The 16,420-nt window shown below is 44.9% G+C and overlaps 1 protein-coding gene across 2 annotated transcripts in view; it reads right to left on the reverse strand.

The window, feature by feature from the left end:
* Positions 1-16,420, reverse strand: part of ZNF423 (zinc finger protein 423) — a 244,113-nt gene that overhangs the window by 187,235 nt on the left and 40,458 nt on the right. For both annotated transcript variants that reach the window (XM_014942178.1, XM_014942177.1), the window contains exon 2: positions 3,799-3,858. The gene's annotated coding sequence lies outside the window, so the exon portion shown is untranslated. The remainder of the gene's footprint in view (positions 1-3,798; positions 3,859-16,420) is intronic.

Genomic DNA, 16,420 nt, shown 5'->3' on the forward strand with positions numbered 1-16,420 from the left:
TCTCAAAAGTTGCTGCTTCCCCTTTTTTTTTTTCCTCCTTGAAGGAGGGAAACTTTAAAAGAAATCACAGAAGGCAATTAAAAATCTAAAGCAGCGTACTGTATAGAACAAGCACGTGGGAAAACTTAATGGCAATACATCAAATGTCTGTGTCCTAAAATGTTACGTTGGTTGGTGGGTTTTTTGCCATGCTGTGCTCTGTTAACATGCCCCTTGCAGACGTGCCCAGTGGCTGCAGCGAGCTCGGTGGCTGGGACAGGGGACCCGGAGCCACTGGGGGAAGAAGGGAGGAAATACCAACCTGTAATTTATTTTCATGATTTCTGGAATGTTATAAATGGATGAGACTAATGTTGTATGCTAATAGATGGCTGGGCACTGGCATTGGAGAGGTCCTTCCCGCCCTGAACGCTGTGAAGATCCTCCTGTGTTCTGCAAACACACATGCACCAAGGGTCCACGGTCCCCTATTTCCCTAACTCTTTTCTTGATCAGTGTCATAACTCAAAGCTGCACACAGAAATAAGATACCTTCAGTTACCTCAGAAGCAGACACACAAAAAAATGAGGCTTTTAGGTCTGCAGGCTCCTAAGGAGAAGACGGAATCTGCTCTGTTTGCCCCAGACAATTCAGCCAAGCTTCCCCAGGGCCTCCCAGCCAGGCTAATGAGAAACTCCCCGGCAACCCCCATGTAAAATGCTTTCATAGGTCTTTAAAATGCCTTAAATTCTCTATATATTTAGTAAGATTTTTGTACTTCTTTAAGATGTCCCTTGTTGGTCCTCAAGATAATACTCTCGTGACGTATTACAACAGCAATGCAGGATTGCAAAGCAAGGGTCCAGCCCGACAAATACTGAATCTTCTTTTTCCTCTGGGCTTTGAAGGAGCAGAAAACCCTTTGGCAAAGCAGAGGTGGGTGCTTGCCCGGCCCCCCCAGCAGCCCTGCTCAGCCCACTCTCCCTAATGCTTGGGGGTGAGATAGATGGGCTTCCAGGGCTGCACTTGCTGTTGAGAGGGAAAAGCAGGGAGAAGGAGGACTTGGCTGCTCTCTTCCGCTGGGACAGAAAGCATCTCTGCCTCTTAGACAGCAAATCACTACTGACCTGCTATTTAACAGCAAGCTAAATCCTCAGATTAAGAGAGGAAAGGAAAAGCTTTTTTTCTTCTTTTTACATTAAGGAAAAAAAAATGTTTACAAGACCTGGAGAGGAAGGAAATTTCGCTATATGCCCATTGTTCAACAGGGCTGGTGGACACCCAGGTTATTTACCCTGGGCCCGAGGGCAGCCGCTGCCTCCTTATACATTTTCCTGATTCTCTAAGTTACTACATGCAGCCTTTAAGTTGTGGTTTAAAAAGAACAAATAAAATAATCATAAAACTATTCATAGTTGTATCTAAAGCATTTGAATAAATACCTCAGTGAAACTGCACCAAGGATTGAATTCCTCCAAAGCATTTTACCCCTGTCAGTAGAGCTTCTACTGGTTTGATGAACAAAGAGCAGCCAACTACCTTCTCGCCCCACAACCGCATCTATATAAATACTTTGCTAGTTTTTTATTTTTTTTAAAAAAAGAAGTTTACAAAGGACACTCTACCTGCTCCTGCTGTCCCTACGTACCACGCCACCCCAGGACCGCCGCTCCCCAGCCCTCAGCAGCCACACAGAGTGCCAACAGCATTTTTCAGAAGTCGCTTTGTATGTGTTTGCACACACACAGAGATGTACAAACACACACAGGAGAAGAAGGGAGAGAAATATGTTAATTTGAAACATCTGGCAAACGTTTCAGAGTTAACAAGTCCCGGGTTTGGCCTTGTGGTTTTTCTTCTGTTGGTGGGGGGGGAGGGTCAAGGAAGGGGAGGCAATTTTGTCACTTTGGGCCAGGGAAAGAAGGGGCATGAAACAAGAAGTTGAAGCGTGTTTTTTCACCCTTTATTGAAGTTCAACATCACACTACTGGAGCTAATGCAAACAGGAAGATCATAAAAGAACATAATGAAAGTCTTGCACACTGGGACTGAGGGACTGGTTTTAGTTACTGAATATAGCTTTGGAGGCACACCACACAAGAGCCAGTGACTCCACGCGGCTGTACCACCATGTACTAGGGCTTTTTAAGCTTTTTCTAGGTAGTTCCTCACTCATCTTCCAGCCTGCAACCTCTGTCCCAAGGCACTGTGCCCTGTCTTTGTAGGATACTGCACGTCACCTTCATACGCATGCAAGATTGACATCTCTAGCTACTAAATGTATTAAGAGGAAAACCTCCCCATTAGCACAGATTTTCCTTAAGCTGCCATAAATCACCCATACAATACATTTCATTCCACATCCGATGTCTTGAATGAGAGCTGTAATTACGGGAGTAATGAAGAAAAATGGAGGAGACTCAACTAATTTGGGAAAAGCCTTTCACGAGCTGTCTTCTACTTACAGCATAGTCCCCAATACCATCCAGAAATCCCAAATCAACTCCCGCTCTGCGCAGGAATGATTTTTGGTGCTGCTGTTTTGAACCTCAGCCTGTGTTAAATTTACTACAATTCAAGATTTTTGATAGATAACACCGGTAACTCCACTCCACTGCTGTTTGAGACGAAGGTCAAGCAAGGGAGCCGGCGAGCGCTCTTTTCATGCGCCGTTAGCTCCAGGCACAAAGGGGCCTTCCACATCACAGCTGGGGGTTTGCAGCAGCAGCGGCAGCACAGTATTTGCTATCAGAGACTAGTGAAAACACAAACCCTTCCAACAGCCAGAGAAGATGCACCCAGCGCAAGCAGGAGCGCTGTTGGTACGAAGTGAAATGCCACAAAGTGCCACACAAAGGCAGCTTACGCCTTCAAGAGCGGCTAGATGATGACTAAGAAAAGCCTCCTGCAAGTCAGTCCCCCCATGACTCTTATAAAACCCATGCTAACCAGGAATGCAGCACCATTGTTAATTTTCATAATTACTGCTCAGTTTCTGAGCTGTTTTCACGTCACTGCTGAGATTCTAAGAGAACACCATCAGACAGCACAGTACGGAGAGAGCACAGAAAGAGTCAGTGGCTTCAAAATCAAAAATATTCTGAGAATTTCATAGATGTTAAAGACATGATAGACAGTAAAACATCTTTACACAGGACACAAGGAGTCACTGAAATGTGGTTAGTTACTTTAAATGCAAACTAATCTAACATTTACCCTCACATTTGCCTTATCAATACACATTACACAACTGCATACAAACTTGCTTTATCCCATTCAGTTTCTTGAGGCTCTTTTTATTCAAATTATCAATGTAACACAGCTGAAGAATGTTTAAGTGTTATTACTGTCAAGCAAACCAAAAGCTGGTTCGAATGTGAAATCTTTCTACCATGGCGATGTAGCGCTTTTATTCCCCAGCCCTGACAGTACTTTCCAATTTCCTCCGAGAGGAAAAATACGCACATTCCAGTTGAGACTGAAGTTTAAAATTCCTATTAAAGTAGCTTTTATGTAATTAGATTGGAATGAATGTGCAACAGTGCCCATTGCAGAAAACTTCAAAGTGGTTATACTGGAGAAATCACAACCCATTTCAGTGTGCCCACAAGAAGAAAGAATGGCTCTCCGGAGGATAAGAGTATATTAGTCTCTGTATGTAATAGATTTTATTGACCATATGGAACTGATATAAAAATTGTGTTGCAGTGGGTAGTCTTGGATTTGAGACAGGAATGTGACATACAAAATACAGTTCCTGTAAAAAGCCTGGCAGCTTTCTGGCAGTTTTTGCAATCAGAAGAACCTAAAATATTTACCTGATTGAGTCACCGATGAGTCCCAGGTCAAAGCAAAATCTGAAGATTCACCCTCTTCAACTGAAAAAGAACAGAAATAAGTTGTGATTGCTAAAACAAACAAACTGGAAAGAAAAGCCATCAGAAAACTAGGACTGCTATGACATTAAGTATTAAAACAGACTTCTGCACTGGTGAAAAAGAACTTACTGCTTTCTATAAAATAATTCATAAGGTGGAAATTTAGTAAAGAGATTTTCCCTGTGTTTTAACAAAAATATGGGATTTCTGTTTGCAGTTTCTTCCTGAACAGGTAACAGTAAGTTCATGTGAAACTTTAATAGAGGTTTAAATATCACTAGCTGCTAAGTACTCATATTTGAAAAATTCTATACTTTCACAACAACTTCCACGTGCAAAATTGCTGGGCATTTGAAAGCAGTAACTGTGGAAATTCTTTTTTTTAAGTGCAAGTTGATCATCTTCACCTGCCTGCTCTGTTGCTCTGACACCAAACAAATATAAATCATGGGTCTTTATTTCCCGATGAAAAGGAATCTCCAATTCTTTTATCCAAACTGTGCTGGGTTCAAATACAAATTTTACACAATTCTGCAACTGAAATCCAAACCACATTGCAAAGCCACAAGCACAGCCCCTATCGACCAGATGGGACCCGTGTGCCCAGACCCCAGGACCTGCTCCAGTGAGCATTTACATTAGATGTTTACATTTTCATCACAAGATTCTTGATTTTGTGCTTCCCTCCCCCCCCCCCCTTTTTTTTTTTTTTTTTTTTTTTTTTTTTTTTTTTTTTTTTTTTTTTTTTTTTTTTTTTTTTTTTATAACTTTTTGTTTTTTTTCAATCCAGTAAGGAATCCTGGCATCCTGTAATCTTATCTGTCAGGTTGATGTCAATGGTGACATCATGTGGCATCATGAACGCAGAAGATAATTAACACAGGCAGTGCCTTGACAAATTTTGATTTTATGTCCAGACCATAAACAAATGTGTACTCCACAGAAGGGCACAGCTCCGCTCCTGTTCATCTGCAAGTTTACTAACAGTGGAGAACGGAATTTGGCCACTTTTGAAAAAAATCATACTTGACAAACAGTTATACTTCTTACAAGAAGTCTATGTTAGCATAAAGGCCACGTCACGTTAATATTAAAGTCCAGAATGACTGAGAAAAACAAGACACAAACCTACGAGCTTCCCAAAGCCGTTATCGATGCTATTCCCTGACCGTGGCAGAGGGGGCTTGGCTCCTGCCTGCTCCCTCCTTGGGGCTCACCTACCATTTTGTGTTCCCTGAACCACCATCTTGTTCCCATTTTGACCTCTCTCTTAGTAGACAAACTCTGGCCGTGGTTATCCTCAATACAATTTCACTCTTACACAAATACATCCCTGTTTTAACATTGCCATCTATGTACATTTGGGAGGTTTTTGCCCCAAAACTAAATAAACTAAGTCAGCACTTCATGTACCTTACTCAAAACAGACAAGTGGGATGTTTTAATTGTATTTTATCCTTGACTGCTTTTTGGTTGGCTTGCTTGGACAGTGTTTTTTTATATGACTACTTTTATGCTGAGGTGGATTTCTTTTATTTCTTTACCTTTTATCCTAGAAAGACAAAAAAGTCAGTCTGCTAAAATTCATAAAGGCAATAAATTCACTCCTAGTCAAGTAGAAGTACAAGATCAGTAGTGGTCATTGGCAATTTTAGCAACACACTGCCTTTCATGCTGGTTAAACACTGGAGACCGCTCTAGCCCTTGAGCTGCTGCAGGGCAGCTGGCTCCAGCACGTAACAAAACTGCATTTTTTGGAATCCCTTAAATGAGGGCAAAGGTTTGAGTCAGCCTCTGTTGGCATTAATTTGCTTTGTTCCCTAAAGACTGAAAAGGGGACAGAGAACATGTATGTGAAGACAACGGCACTTAAATTCACTTTATACTATCTGAGCCGTGGCTGCAGGTTCTCCCCCTGTTTGCAGAGACCCACCACGTCGCTGACAGCCCCACACCTCCATGTAAGGAGGGGGCCGGTGGGATGGAGCCTCTTGAGCTTAGACACAGATGCATCTCCCCGCAGCTGCTGCTCACACCACTTTTCCTCTTTTTTTTTTTTAAATAATTTTTTAAGCAAACATCATCTTTCATAGAATCAACCATAAGAAAAAAAATTACAGCTGAGCCCCCTCTAAGACGGACTGACGCTTCTCTTGGGCAGCAGGTCAAATTGTCCCCTTGGACAGTGGGCATGGGGCAGGGACACTGCCAGAAGGGAGCCAGGACCCCACACTCCTGGCTGTGGTGCCGTCTGGGGGTGCCCAAACATACCCAGGCAGGACATGACCACTGGGCAAGGCCAAGCTGGCACGGTGTTAGGTGGTTTTATGGAGCAGTGTGGTCACAGTGATGGCCCAGACCCAAGCACTTGACCCTGTCCTGCCCATCCACCCACTAAGCCAGGCAGCAGGCATAGAGAAACAAGGGGCAAAAGCACGTCACATCTAGAAGATAAAGGTTGAGTCTATACACCGGTGTAATTAAAAGGTCCCAGAGGCTGGGAAAGGAGAGATATCTGTGAAGCTGAAGGAAAAAACTTAAAAAAAAAAAAAAAAAGGTGATCAGGCTTTGTCCCAGGCACCGAGTATAATTGTAGGGAGACACTTAACCCCACTATGTGTGGCAGAGTTAAGTGTCTCCACACTCTCCATAATGGGCATAAAACCAAGAGCTGAGAGGTTCCTCTGTGGCCGCCTTAATCTTCTGGATATAAATTGTTATTTAAGGAGCAGGCATTTGAAGTGGTGTCACTGCTGGCTTTACCTCAGCAGTGAGCACAAGCCACAGAAGTCAGAGGGAAAGATAATCAGTTTCTTCCTCCCAAACTCAACACCCAAGCAGATGCAGCCAAAATCTCCCTCAGTCACACGTGGCTGTTGCTGGACTCACAGGGAAGCAGGAGGAGCTTTCCTGGGCTGGTCGGAGACCAGAGGCTGGTCTCTGGGGGAAAGTAGTCCCATGGAACCCCAGTTAGGGGACAGACCCCCTGGGGGCTGCCTTAGGGCTTGGCCAAGCCTCCCCAGGAGGGCAGAGTAGGTCCAGAACAGAATTGGCTGCTACAGCTGTGAAAGGATTTCCAGCTCTCACTACTGAGAACCCATTAAAAAAAAAAAAAAAAAAAAACAAAAACAAAAACAAAACCAACCCTTAGTCCATAATATTAGTCAGGAGTCATTCACTTTAGTTGATTTTTCATTTAAAGTTTTAGTTTCTTACTATTTTTCTCATCATTCCTTGAAACCTAGATGGACTCAGGTGAACAGTGTGCATTGATGTTCACTTTGTGGATGCTAGTATGTGAGTAGCAGTAATGGACAACAAAGCCAGTGAAGAGGTAAGAAGCATTCAACACAATCACTTCCAAAATACATCGCACAGCAAAATAATTCCTGTTTCATTAGTAGCAAAATAAGTTTTCTGAGACACACCAGCCGCAATCATAACTACTGAAACCACAGGAGCCATCCAGGAACCTGACACACTCTGCACAGGAGTGTGGAGTTCCCACAGGAAACAGCAGCACAGTTGAAGACAGAGACACAAGATCTTCTACAGCAACTAGAGGTCTTGTATCAGCTCTAAATACTTTACGGGAGCCCTGGTGACATAATGGTGAAGGCTCACCATTTCATGACATTTTGGAGACGTTTCATACTGGGGCATTGAAAGTGAAAACACCCAAAATCACTCCTATTGAACTTTGGGCAGGATGTTCACAAGTGCATTTCCCATGTTTTTGTTGGATACTTGCTGTTTTCCTTCACAAACTCACCCCCACTTTCTCCCTATGTTTTGTTGTGTGCCTGCAACGTGGCTGGAACCACAAGAATGATCATTTTTAAACGTTTTGGAAAAGCATACTTTTACTCCTTCAGTAATACAGAGATACTACAGCAAGAGGACCATTCAGTCCCACTTCATGTGTCATTGACAGAATGGCACCCAAGGTGCACCACAGTGCACCAATGGAGCAGGTACACATCCCCCAGTGCCAGCTTCACTATGCAGCTGATTAGAAAAAAAGATGGGCAAGAAACAGTTTCAAAGTCAAGTACTGAAACTTGATATCAACGCTAACCGCACTAAACTTCTGGTTTTAAAGCACTAACATTTTTCTCCTTCTCTCTTGTAAAGGGTCCATAGCGTTTGCCAGCACAAGTGATAAAGTACTGGAAATGAAAACAGACACTCTTCGCTGCATCCTTCAAGGTGATGATTATGAGATAGTTATAGGAAACTCACTCAAGAGTGTGCCTGCTACAACAGCCGTTCCCTTTGGTGAAATCTGGAGGCATCTATGAATCTGAAACCCTTCAGGAAGGCTGGGTTTGACTGGAAAAATAGCCTTAGTCTGGCAGTGTAGAAAATGTTTTTTGTTAGTCAGCTCAAAAATCAGTAACCTTGTGCACTGCCCACCCGTGGCCTGGTGCAGGGAGGAGTTAGATGGCAGCAGGAGGACACACATTTGCTTCCACCCTCTGGTTCTACCCCAGCACAGGACAACTCGCTGCTGTCATGCCTGGAGAAGACCTCTGTTCTGCTCCAACTCATTGTGAGGTCTCAATGCAAGAGCCAGAGCAGGGACAGGGCTGATGTGGGGAGGAACCTAGCAATGGCAACATCACAACACAGCACTCCCACATACAGCAAATACTGCATTTTGCCCACTCGTCTCAGATGTTCTCCAAGGATGCTTATTTAATTGCTAGGTCACGAGTGCTGCAGGCTCAAAGATTTCAGTTCTTTGTGCTCAGAGAAACTTCTGAAAGGATTCAGCATCCATTCCCCTAAGAGTCAGAACATCTATTTATGGGGCTACCATTACCTGAACTCCATTCACAGTCACAGTGCTTATTTAACACTTTATCACTCCCAGGAAAGAAGTTAACCTTATCAAAGTAAGACGCTTCCGAACCAAATGTTGATTTCTAGATGCAATCAAGCTTTACAAGTGAGCAACAGCCCCTCAGTAATTCAGATGGCGTGTGTATGCTCCCTTATCCTATTACACAGGCTTCGAGGACCACAAGGACCAGTTTAACACTTCCCATAATATAAAAACTCCATAGTATGCTAACTAAAATGTCAGGAACTGTGACAGTTTGGGAAACCACTGAGAAATATGTTGGGTTACAAGCAAGTCCCCAGCTGATGGGGGAACTTTCCTGAACCAGGGCTGTTTCCAAGAGGTGCATTTGGGACCGGGGCCACTCCCTCACCCACGAGCAACCTTTGAGAACACCACATAGAGAGCAGTTTGAGCGCAGAAAACGCCAGCGCCACTTTGTAGTTTGGAGGATTTTGTCAGATTTTGTCGGTGACAGAAAGCTCTCAGATAAACCTGGGGAAATCTCGCCGATGCCTGTGTATCAGCTGTAACGTACGTGTCAAGATTCGCAGCTTTCCCTCTGGAGAAATACTCCAGCACCGATCCGCATTTTAAGCCACTCACACAATAATCACATATTTTTCCCTGACCTAGCTGTAGGTACTCACAAGCCAGAGCTCTGTGATCTTCTGTAATCTTTGCTGCCTTTCAGGCGCACATCTCTCCGCGCTGTCCTACCCAGCCTTTGCTCTGTCCCTCCCATCACATGAAATTACATGCTCCCCAATCAGCCCGAGATGCAGAATAGCCCCATCTGACCACCATTCATCCGCCGCGACTCATCCCACCGCACTCGCAGCCTGGGATTTGGTACAGCACTCCTAATCCCACAAAATGCAGAGCAGCTTCCATTTCCACCAAGTCAAAGGGAGCTGAGGATGCTCAAAACTTTGTGGACCGAGGATTGTAAATTAGCCAGTTATCCAGCCGCTTGGCATGGCAGGAGCACAAAAGATGTTAACAATCTTTACACTTTAAAATAGCCTGGTATTTTCCATGCACATCTAGAGGCTTGGAGAGGTGTGGATGGGCTTGTTCCCGAATCGGAAAGATGAGGAGAAGGGGCAGGATGCCTCTGCTCTCACTCAGCCTACTGCCCAGAGGTGTGTGGTCCTGCACAGTACCAGGAGCTGCTACCAAAAGTAGCAGTGGCAAACAGAAAAAAAATAAAAAAATAGAAAAAAGTTTAGAAATGGCTACTTTGAGCAGAAGCCAGCTAGCCTCTTCTCTTCTGATTACATCCCAGCTGGGCATAAGGCTTTCCCTCTCTCCCGCTTAGATGTTCCCTGTTAGATTCTCCACCTCCTAATAGCCATGAGACAAAAGTCTGCAACACACACAAATCTGCAGAAGAGCAGCGGAGGCAAGCAGCACTATGAAAAAGGGTCGCATTTGTGTTTTTCAAACGAAGCGCCGCTGCAGCAGAGCTGTGGACCACCGCCCAGCAGCCCACCCAGCCAGAGGAACTGGGCTGCCTGCCTCTGTCAGCAGGAGGGGGCTTTCTCCCACCCCTGTGCTGAGGGAAACCTTCACCTTCAGCAAGAAAATAGGAAGTTTTGGGGGGCTTTGCCAGTGTATTGAGAATAGGTGCAACGCATCCCGATGCATTTACTGCACCTTGCAGCTAAAAGGAAAGGGGAATCCCAGAACGCAACCTGATGCATTTACTACACCTTGCAGCTAAAAGGAAAGGGGAATCCCCCCGGTGCCTCCCTGCCAGCATCCAGGGGAGCACAAAGGTACCCAGGGTGCTTTATACCAGCCAGCCGAGCCAATTTACTCCCTTTGGAAAATCAACTTTGCCAGAGGACGGCTGCCAGGTCTCCCTGTGTTTACTAGATATTTTGCTTGTTTGTGCCATCATTTCCATCCACCTTTGCCATTTTTTTTCCCTGGTGGTCGGTGGAAAGGAGCACTGGGACACCAGGGCACCCCCAGAGAGGTGACAGCATCTTCCTCACCGTGCCCCAGCCCCTGGGAACTGTGCATGGTCCCCCCCAGATCCCAAGAGCAGCTCCAGAGCCACCTCCCTGTTCTCTCCCCAGTGCACGGCCGATTCAGCCATCGGTGGCCCTTGGCCAGGAGGGTTTTTTCCACCTTAAATAGGACCATTATATATTAGTCCTTTCATGGGCCAGCAGGCCAGGGAATAAGACAAGAGGGTTTACTGACATGGCTTATTTAGCTAGTTCAGAACCTAAATTTGCACAAGTTCTCTAGCTGCTTTCTCCAAAGTCAGTAACAGGGCTTGGCAGAGACTCTGGGTTTTGCTGGCAAAGTCTGCCTTTTTGTGTGAAGGAGGGAGGAGTGGGGAAACCCAGACTGCTGTGCTCTCTAGGTCAGGGAAAAGAAGAAAAAAAAAAAAAAGAAAGAAAAAAGGAAGAAGGATGAGACAAATGGGGACAGAATTACAAAGGAAGACTGAAAAAAGAGATAGGAACAGAAAAAGATTTGAAGGTGATTAAGGAGAACAAGACAAACAACAAAATAAGGTAGCACTAGCAGGTTTATGCAAAGGAGATCTAATTATGGGTGGCTAAATCCTCCAGGACATTAATATTCCATCGTAATGTGTCTAGTTTCCTCCTTTCCAGACATGGCAGGGAGGAAATGAGAATCACTTAGATACACTGTTTAATGAGCAAATGATGGACGATCACCAAATACAGCCTGCCTGATAAGTATCCATTAGCTTAAACTCGCACAGTAAATCTGTGCGCAGCCAACAGGCCTGCCCCTTGTAATGCCACGGCGAAACTTCGTGTAACTGCAACTACAGCAAGGAATCATTGTAAATAAAAGCCCCATCTCTGCAAGGTGAGGAAGACCATAGGACATCCATAACGGCTAATCAGAGCCCTTCCCACGGCCCGCACACCTGACTCACAAGCCAGAGCATATTTATTCCCAGTGCTCACATTTAGTTTTTGTGTTTCTAATTCGCAGGCTCCACTGGAGACAGATATTTCCCATCAAAATCTATTATGTAAATAAATACGAGAGTACCGTGTAATAACATGCAGCCAATGTTTCAGGTTGCTCTCAAGATCAACCCCTTATACATGCAATACATTAAGCTTGTAGTCCTTAAAACTGGGCCTGCAGACACCCCATTTCCATACTTTACATTATAGATTTGGAATCAATACTATTCCTGACGGTTCTATAGCTTGTCACCGAAGGTTAATCCCCAGAGGGCAGGGTGGATTTTATTTTTTTTTCCTCCTTTTAATTGCAATATGTGGTATTTAATCTGTGAAACGTTCAGGAATTTAGAGATTGACCTGGAAGAGGCACCTGGTCGAGAAGGCCCCTGCTCCGTGCCATGTACGAGACCCACAGCAGCAGCTCAACCCTGCACAAGAATCACATTTTCCCAGTACTCTGGTGCCAAACCACCCCAGCAATGGCTGGCACAGGGAACATTCAGTTTTAGATCCCCCCACGTCTTATCAGGAAGCTTCACCCCACTGCTCTGCCACTGGGAAACAGTCCCTTTTGCTGGGTGTGCTGTCAGTCCCTCCTCTGTCTTGCATTGGGCTTTGCCACCTCCCTGCATCCTCGGTACAGGGGTGCACCTGCCTTTTTGGACAAAAATCTCTTTCAATAGTGGTTGTTTCTAATTGTTGCTTCTGCCTCAAAAATGCAAGAAGGGGGCTGGAGTTCAGCAATCCTTCTGCTTTTTCTGGAGTTTGCCTGGTCACAAGGCTGTGAGGGTGGTGAGGCACTGGAACTGGTACTGGAGTTCAGCAATCCTTCTGTTTTGTCTGCCTGGAGTTTGCCTGGTCATGAGGCTGTAAGGGTGGTGAGAGACTGGCACTGGTTGTCCAGAAAAGCTGTGGCTACCCCATCCCTGGAGGGGTTCAAGGCCAGGCTGGATGGGGCTTTGAGCAACCTGGTCTGGTGGGAGGTGTCCCTGCCCAGGGCAGGGGGGTTGGAACTCAATGACCTTTAAGGTCACTTCCAACTCTAACCATTCTATGGTTCTATCACCCTATGAGGCTGGTGGGGCACATCCCACCCATCCCAAAGGGCCAAGGGGGATGGAATTTGATAACCTTTAAGGTCACTTCCAACTCTAACCATTCTATGGTTCTATCACCCTATGAGGCTGGTGGGGCACATCCCACCCATCCCAAAGGGCCCATCCCACCGATGGCCCATCAGTGCCCAGCACAGAGCTTCCACCGATGTGCTGTATCCCCAGATCCATCCTCTGCATTAAGCTCCACTGGAAATGGATGGGAGCACCCAGGGTCCCTACCCTCACCTGCCCCAGTCTGGCTAAGTCCCAGCCCACACCACCCCAGCTCCGGTGGGGCAAGAGCACAGGCATGGGGCAGACAACAAAGAGGTGGGGAGGGAAGTGGAGATGCATGAGGACACAGGGTGCAGGGTGGCCAACTCCTATGGACAGGGGATAGGGGATGGCAAGTACCAGCTGCCTGTAGGTACGCTCCTCCCTGCATTATTATACGCATTTCTAAGGCAACTGTCACCATAGTGTCTGCACCTTCTTTCAAAAATAGATCTACTACAAGTAAACAGGCGCTTTAAAGCTCAAGTGAAACAAAACAGGTGAATCTGGCATTCCCCATGTTGCTCATAAAATCACGTATTTTACTTCAGCAACTGAAAGTTTAAATATTCTTGCTCCATCTGGAATGCTGCTGGATGACAGAAACACATACGTGTTGAAACCCTAACAAACCGAAACAAGGAAAGTAGAGAACAGGGGAATTAACACACCTACAATTCACGGCCAAAACTTTTAAATTCCACAAGTCGAATTTGCAAGTTGTGAAACAATCCCTTGCTCCACTAAAAATGCCAAAAGCTGGTTGAAGTTACCCAAAGACAAGACAATAATGCAAGAGACCATGAGAAGTGACAGACCAGAGGTGGGTCAGCAAGTGTGAAGACCAAGCTGCTACTCAAATATTTGCAATTTCTTACACTTTTCCTCCAAAACTTGCGTGTAAAAGTTGTACTACGAGGGCTCTGCTACCACCCACGTGCTTCTGAGCACAGACACCTGGTGAGTGAAGATACACAAATCTCAGGTATCACCTAAGACAGTCTTTGCAAACACATGGGACATGGGGGCTCTAGGTCAGCCGGAGGGATGGTACAGGCCAAAGGGATGCCAAAAAGCCCCTTATTTTTTCCTGAACATAAAAAAAAAAAAGCGGCTACAGTAAAATGCAGTTTCAGAATGAAGCCAAAGCACCATGAAGTTCCAACACTGGGCTTCGCACAGAGGATGCAAGGTCTCACCAAGTCAGATTTATTGCACAATTTGCTTCTCCAGAAGAAAAAAGTAAAAAAAAAAAACACACAGGAAAGAACACTATTTTTACATTAGGGCTATAAAGTTCCCCTGTAAACAGGATACCCAACAAAATAATTTACATGTGCTGGCCCTGCCTTGAGGCAGCTAATGAGGATGCTGAAAGGTTAACATCTAACACTGATTAACGACACAAAGAGAGGGGAATATTCTGAAATTAATTTACATAAACTTTTATATGGAAGCAGGAATCAAACCAGGGAAGAACAGAAGTAGACAACTAGGCTCTGCAGATGGGCAGTGAGGCCATAGCTCCATACACTACCTCTTGCTCTGGTAAAGCACATAAAGAGATGTACATGCACCAGCAGACCCAGTACACCCTACCTCGGACTGCTGTCTGCTCCCACTGCTAACAGGCATCACCTTTCTATGTTCTGCTTAGTCAAAACCATCCGACCAACCATCAGTCCTGTAATAAAAAGCTCACAAAAAAACCCCTATTCACTGTCCCACCTGCTACAGTCAGGCCAAGAGCCATATCCCTCCAGACCCTCCTGCCATGGACAGCAAGTGGCCATCCTTTGGTGAGGAGCTGCTGTCAGGGTGCAATGCTCTACAGCTCATCTCAGCATCACCGTAAATCAAAGTCCCACTTCACAGCTATTTTCCCACTATGGATTTCATCCAGACCCAACAGAAGCAGATCTCCCATGTCATGAGAATGTGGCGTGATATTATTGCCAGCCTCCGTCCTGAGCTGTCCCAGATGGCCCAATTTTCAGACTTAGGTTCAAGGTAGAGAGTTTAATGCCCACAAAACATTCACACTTGCAAACGTGATAAAAAGAATAGAAAGTTACTTAAACAGCAGCAAATACCTTGCGGGCTGCTGATGAAATGGTAAAACATACAAAAACTCTACTCTTACACATTTAAGTCTCTTACTTCAATATTCTTCAAAGCAAGTTTTACTATGTTATGCCTAAAGCCCTCGTCCCTGCTGAGGCCAGCTCCAGCAGGAGCAGAGCTGCTGCACCAAACACTTTGTTTAACATCACGCTCCCCTCCACAAATACCCCATTCAACACCCAGGGCTATTAATCACAGCTGAAAAAAAAAATATATATATATATTTATCTTTGACCAGATTTCTACACCTCAGCCTGACAAAAAAAAAATACACTGATTTTTACCGCTAATCCTTCAAACTTGGAAATTTTTTCACGAGTGAGCTATGTTTGCAGCGTAGGTAGCACAGGAAAGGGGAAAGAGAGGAGGCTTTTCCTGACCAGCCATTTTAATTAGAGCTGCGAGGGCTTGGAAAAACCCATCTGGTGAGTGGAGTTATTTCCCCCTTTCCCCTCCTCTTGGGATGCTGGTCCCAACCAGAAAGACCCAAAGTCTTTTAAGTTAAGTCCGCCGGGCTGTCCGTGCACCCGCTTTGTGGCCGTCGCGGGGCCAAACGAGGAGGGCTCCAATTTTTCCGAGCCAGTGTGGGATTTCCAGGGCTGTTTGGAGTTTATTTCTCCAGCAAACAGCTCGCTGTGTCGCTTTTGTGCATGCAAGCGTATGCGTGTGTGTGTGTGTGGCAACACTCCCCAGGCTCGCTCATTTTAATGCTGCTTTCTCCCCAGATGAAAATATACATATTCTTATTAAGGGGGAAAAAAAAAGTGTAAAGTATAAATTTGCATCTATGATCATTTCTGGTTCATAAATTGTATTTTAATAATAAAACAATATACTCCTCTGTACTGCCTCTTAAATACTAACAGGAAAGTCTGTCTTATTGGTACGCAAGCCGAGGTACTTTGACGAAGGAACACACAAATGGTATAAAACAAATACCGTGAAGTGAAATATAGATAAAAGGGTAAATAAAAGCGGCTGTAAAGCATGGAAAATCCAGCAACTCATTCTGCCTCCTTCGCCACGAGATGAGTTTCTTCAGTCACAGGGAATAACCCACATGAGCAGACACTCCACTCTCCCCAGGCTTAGGTACCCCACACTTTCCTACTGCCGAATTTTATCTCACAGGTCAAGGGAAATTCTCCAGCTGAGAGCATTCCTACTAAAAGACAGGCTTTGTTGGCTGCATTAACGTGAAAAAAATTACAGTAAGGGAGAGAAAGTTGTATATATCATATATCCCTTCGTAGAGTCAAATTTAATTTGCAGAAAAACTAACTCGGCCACCATAAAGTGGGAACTAATAGTTTTTATGACCCCTTAACAACCTGTCCTTACTGCTAACATACCATAAATAAATTTCAACATCTTGTTATACGTGTTGTTTATTTTAAACAAGACTAAAAGGGGAACACAGTTCTTATTGAAAATTGGCACACGCACAAAGAAAGGGGGAAAATTGGCTTTTA

This window comes from Calidris pugnax, unplaced genomic scaffold (assembly GCF_001431845.1).
Source record: "Calidris pugnax isolate Ruff unplaced genomic scaffold, ASM143184v1 scaffold28, whole genome shotgun sequence".
NCBI lineage: Eukaryota > Metazoa > Chordata > Aves > Charadriiformes > Scolopacidae > Calidris > Calidris pugnax.